General features: G+C 44.1%; 1 protein-coding gene across 1 annotated transcript in view; it reads right to left on the reverse strand.

The window, feature by feature from the left end:
* Window positions 1–612, reverse strand: part of INCENP (inner centromere protein) — a 32,845-nt gene extending 32,233 nt beyond the window's left edge. Inside the window, exon 1 of the mRNA XM_055415753.2 lies at window positions 499–612. The gene's annotated coding sequence lies outside the window, so the exon portion shown is untranslated. The remainder of the gene's footprint in view (window positions 1–498) is intronic.
* Window positions 613–6,000: the final 5,388 nt, after the last annotated feature.

The raw sequence follows: 6,000 nt of genomic DNA on the forward strand, positions 1-6,000 counted from the left end.
GCCTATTCCCTTAAAAATTTTAATCATTATTGCTTTATTTTGAATTACATCAATTTTTAAAGCTGTAGATAAGTTTTTCTCTCATTATTAAAGTACCTGCATAATATAGATTTCCACTCTTGGCCCACAAAGCCTAAACTATTTACTATCTATCCTCTATAGAAGTTTGCGATCCCTATGTTAGAATCCTGGTGGCTCAGACAGTAAAGAATCGGCCTGCAATTCAGGAGACCTGGGTTCAACCCCTGGATTGGGAAGATCTCATGGAGAAGGGCATGGCAACCCACTCTAGTATTCTTGCCCGGAGAATCCCCATGGACAGAGGAGCCTGGCGAGCTACAATCCACGGGGTCGTAAAGAGTCGAACACGACAATGACTAAGCACAGCACAAGTTAGAACAACATTTCTGGAACTAAACACGGGTACCCCTTTAGTAGCTTGCAACTCGGTTCAGCGGACATGCGACTGCACCTCCTGGCCAAGTATTAATACTTTACCCACTGGGCAGCTGCCAAGGATTCCCTTGCTGCAGCTGCTCCTGGACTGCAGTTAAAGTCCACCAGTTCAGACTGCGCAGGCGTGTCTCCCGCAGGCACCTCTGCGCAGGCGCAGGTGATTAGAAGCCGCTGATTGGCAGCCCAGAATGCTGTGCTGTCAAGCGCCCCTGGAGGCATTTTACTTTCTAGGCAGCTTGTGCCAGAGAATCTGGCTACCAGCGAAGAACGGGCTACCTTGGCTGGGACTTCATGCTGCGGGTAGTGTATGGACCTGGGGGCAGATCCTGGCTTCTTGGACACCTCAAATTATCCTGAGTGGGGATTTCCCTTCATTCCTCTCTTCCAACAGTTTAATTGTGAAATAGAGCACACATCTAGAAAAACGCACAAAACAGAGGTATACAGCTTATTAGTTTGTCAAAATCATTCCCTAAAAAGCACCTCCCAGGTTAAGAGATAGAGCTTCGCTAGCCTCCCGGAAGCCCACTTGCTCCCTTTCCCAAAGTAAAGCCTTTAAAAAAATATATGGTAATCATTGATTGCTTGTACAGTAGTCTCTCCTTATCCATGGTTTCACTTTACAAGATCTCAGTTATCCGGGGTCAGAGGCAGTCTAAAAATATTACATGGAAAATTCCAGAAGTAAATAATTCATAAGTTTTAAATTGTGCTGTGTTCAGAGAGGGGTGTTGAAATCTCACACCACCTGCTGTATCCAGCTGGTGCCAAGATCCATCCCATTCCAGTGTACCCCACCCATTTAGCTACTTACTGTCTTGGTTGATTGGATTAATTGTCCAGGCATCAAAGCGCTCAGTGTTCAAGTGGCCCTACTTTTACTTAATGATGGCCTCAAGGCACCAGAGTAGTGATGCTGGCAATTCGGATATGACAGAGAAAAGCCATAGAGTGCTTCCTTTAAGTGAAAATGTGGAAGTTCTTAATAAAGAAAAAAAAAATACACAGGTTACTAAGAACTTTGGTAAAAATGACTCTTCTATCTATTCCTTCTATCTCTTCCTTCTATTGTGAAGAAGGAAAAAGAAACTCTAGTTTGCTGTCACAACACAAACTGTAAATGTTTCAGCCTACAGTGCCCAAGAACTGCTTAGTTATGATGGAGAAGGCATTCAGTTCAGTTCAGTCCAGTTCAGTCACTCAGTCGTGTCCGACTCTTTGCGACCCCATGAATCACAGCACACCAGGCCTCCCTGTCCATCACCAACTCCCGGAGTTCACTCAAACTCATGTCCATCGAGTCGGTGATGCCATCCAGCCATCTCATTCTCTGTTGTCCCTGTCTCCTCCCACCCATAATCCCTCCCAGCATCAGAGTCTTTTCCAGTGAGTCAACTCTTCGCATGAGGTGGCCAAAGTATTGGAGTTTCAGCTTTAGCATCAGTCCCTCCAATGAACACCCAGGATTGATCTCCTTTAGAATGAACTGGTTGGATCTCCTTGCAGTCCAAGGGACTCTCAAGAGTCTTCTCCGGCACCACAGTTCATTACATTTGTACAATAAGATATTTTGAGAAAGAAAGACCGTATTCATATAGCTTTTATTACAGTACATTGTTATAATTGTTCTACTATTATTGTTGTCAATTATTACTGTGCCTAATTTATAATTTAATCTTAATCGTAGGTATGTATGTGTAGGAAAAAACCTGCTATATACTTTGGTACTGTCTGAGATTTTAGGCATCCATTGGTGGTCTTGGAAACTATCCCGCACAGATAAGGGAGACTGCTGTATAGGTTTACCACCAAAACACATGCATCTCTCAACATAATTTTTGCTTTTTTAAAAATAAAAGTTTGTGTTTAAAAAAATAAATAAAGTGTTAACAGTTTGCTTTTGTGTCTGGCATCTTTTGATCAATATTACGTGAGATTCATCCATGCTGTTATTTGTGGCTCTAGTTCCTTCATTCTTACTACTGCTGTATACAAGTACTAATACAACTTACGAATATTTTGCAACCTTAATTAATTCTGCTGACGGGGATATTTGGGATACGATTTTTTCCATATTTCTGTTATTATGAAAATGCTGAGGCATATAGCCAGTGTATACATAACTTTATAAAATACAGTTTTCCAGAGTGGTTGTACCTTCCACATGCAACTGATTTTAATTTCATTTGCTCCGCATCTTCCCTACCTTGCAGAGGACCACACAAATGTCTGCCCATGCTGTGAAATTCCAGTCAGTCCACCTGCTCCTAGATCTGATATCTGCTTCCTCAGCTACTTGAGGTGCCAGCTGGCTGCACCCCAGGGAGACAGAGTGGTCCTGGGGCTCAACCCCAGGTGTGTCTCTTCTCTCCAGGACAACAGTCTGCCTCCTCCTGTGGTCTAATGCCTAAAAAGAGTTGCTCACATTTTTCACTCCAGCTTTGCTGTTGTTTACCATAGGAGGGTTTATTCTGTACTAGTTCCATCACAGCTGGTAGCCAAAGTTCTCCACAGCTGTGTTTTATTTGGGGGTGGGGCTATATACTGGAGTCTCAAAGAATCACTCTTTTCGTTGTTACCCTCTGATCATAATGGCTGAGAAACTCATTTATATGAGCTAGGAAGTGTGCAAAGGAAATTTATTAAAAGAATGCTTCTTGATCCTCATGCAGTAAAGAATAAAGCTCACCAAACTAAACCCTTGAGTAAGTGTTATCTGTATAGTCTCCCTCAGGCAGTGAATGAAATCACAATCAGAAGTTCATTTGTTGAGGGTTTAGTTTGAGGAATCCTAGTTTTGGGGCAGCCGGTTTTAGGCTGGAGGCAATCAAGTGCATTTCTCTCTTTAATGCACAGCAAAAGCCACGCTGTAGTCCCCTGTGCTGCTAATTAGCATGGGGATTTGGATGAATGGTTAATGGCAGCCAGCTACTACAGCCTGATGCATCCAGCTTATAACAGAGAGAGTCTTGCCAGTGGAATCAGAAATACATAGTCTGAGATGTAAAGTTACTCTTAACAGATACCTCAGTTAAATAGAGTTGGGAGACCAGCAGGGGGAGCTCTCACACCCTGCAAGAACAGCAGAGCCCACCAGAAAGACTCCTGGCAAGGACTCTGCCGTTGAAAAGCCAAGGACCCTTTGTTTACGCTAGCCCTCCCAGGCAAGAATACTGGAGCACCCGTTGCCATTTCCTTCTCCAGGGGAATTTTCTAGACCCAGGGATCAAACCCAGGTCTCCTGCATTGCAGGAGGATTCTTTACTGACTGAGCCACCAGGGAAACCCCCCAATTTCCTTTTCTTCTCCATAAAAAATTATCTCCTTTCCTTTGCCGTATGGCGACTTGCATATAGCTCACCATGGTGGCTTACCCTAAATTGCAATTCTCTGCTGATCCTGAGTAAACCATTCTAGTTGGAAAAATACCGCTTTGGAACAGAACTGCTTAAAGTTGGTGACTAAAACTCACCCTTCCCTGTATGGCCCGTGGACAGGAAGCGTTTGCTTCCTGCTGTTCCTTTTGCTTTGCTCGGGGGACTTTGCTTGTCTCTGATTTAGTCCCTTATACATGATCGCAGAGTCAAGCTCATGGATGGCAACCCCAGTTACCTCATTTAAGGTTCATAAGGAGCTCCTCTATAGCTTCAAGTATGGAAGGTGGTTGAGTGTGCTAATCCTTTGCTGAGTTCTAAGGCTACATGTCTGTTCTATTACAGAATATCTTTTCTGGACTGTCCTGCCTTTTTTGTGCCCTAGGGATACAGAAGTCTTTTTTTTTTTCCTTTTAATTTTACTTATTTATTATTTTTGATTGGGAAGATTCCCTGGAGAAGGAAATGGCAACCCACGCCACTATTCCTGTCTGGAAAATCCAATGGATGGAGGAGCCTGGTCAGCAACAGTTGATGGGGTTGTGAAGAGTCGGACACGACTGAGCGAGTTCTCTTTCTTTTCTTTCTTTTGGCTGTGCTGGGTCTTTGTTGCTGTGCACAGGCTTTCTCTAGTTGTGGAAAGTGGGAGTTACTCTTCATTGCAGTGTGTGGGCTTCTCATTGCAGGGGGCTCTCTTCTTGTGGAGCACTGGCCCCAGAGATTGGGCTCAGCAGTTATGGCTCCCTGGCTTAGTTGCTCTGAGACTTGTGGGATCTTCTCAGATCAGAGATCGAACCTGTGTCCCCTATATTGCCAGATGGATTCTTACCACTGGACCACGAGGGGCATCCTGGGATACAGTATTCTTTTCTGCCCCTGGCTGAAGGAATTACTGTATAAGGATTCCTACTCATTCTGTCTTTAGACTATGTTCCTTCCAACTGATGATTCTTTTCTAGAAAATATTTGTTTTTATTTATTTGGCTGCTCTGTGTCTTAGTTACAGCACATGGGATCTTTGATCTTCATTGCGGCATGCAGGATCTTTAGTTGATGCATTTGAACTCTTAGTCAAGGCATGTGGGAACCTAGTTTCCTGACCAGGGATCGAACCCGAGCCCCTGCATTGCGAGTGCTGAACCTGGTAGCACTTGGTAGCCATTGGGCCACCAGGGAAGTCCCTCAATGAATGATTCTGAAATTCTCAGTACACACGACCTTTCCATGTTTTGAAATTTCACAGTCATTGGATACTTTGGAGAAAAGGCAGATTCATTTGGTCCTGCAAAATCAAAATCTGTTTGACAACTGGAAGGTGTTTGATGGAGAAAGCTCTGCAAAATCTGTTATGAATTTCCTAGCACTGCTGTAACAAAGTACCACAAACTGAGTGGTTTAAATGACAAACATGTATTGTCTCATCATTCTGGAGGCCTGAAGTTCAAGATAGGGTTGGCAGCATCTGCCCCTTCTGAGGACTTTGAGGGAGAAGCTGTTACCTGCTGCTCTCCTAGTGTCTGGTGGTTTGCTGGGCATCCTGGCACATCCCATCTCTGCCTTCATATTCCATGACCTTCTCCCTCTGTGTTAGCCTTATCAGGCCCGAGAAATGGAATAATTTCTTCCATATCGTAAACAAAGGATGTCACAGTCATCAGCAATTATAACCATTATGGATGGTAAGCTGGTGAGTCCTGAGGGAACTCAGGAAGGAAAGAATACCTGCCATCTAGCAGCCATCAGACTGCAACCACTCCCCATGGTGAGCCCTGAGGAAACTCAGGATGGGAAAACACAGTTTACTGGCCCCAGATAGGTGACATATAGGGAATATCCTGCTGCTGCTGCTAAGTGACATATAGGGAATATCCTACATAGGTGCATATCCCAGGAATGAGTTAAGTGAACAGAGACTCTTGTGTGTTAGTTGGTCAGTCGTGTCCAACTCTTTGTGACTCCATGGACTATAGCCCACCAGGCTCCTCTGTCCATGGGATTCTCCAGGAAAAAATACTGGAGTGGGTTGCCATTTCCTTCGCCAACAGAAACCTTTGATTTTTCCCATACATAGGAAAGCACTAAATTCCTTAACTTGAGGTATCTGGTATTTTGCTGCTTTGTGTCTGTGTGTGTTTGTGTGCTGTTGCATCTGACTCTTTGTGACCCCATG

Source organism: Moschus berezovskii, chromosome 25, assembly GCF_049115385.1.
Source record: "Moschus berezovskii isolate FMDL1 chromosome 25, NW_MosBer_1.0, whole genome shotgun sequence".
In the NCBI taxonomy this organism is placed as follows: Eukaryota; Metazoa; Chordata; class Mammalia; order Artiodactyla; family Moschidae; genus Moschus; species Moschus berezovskii.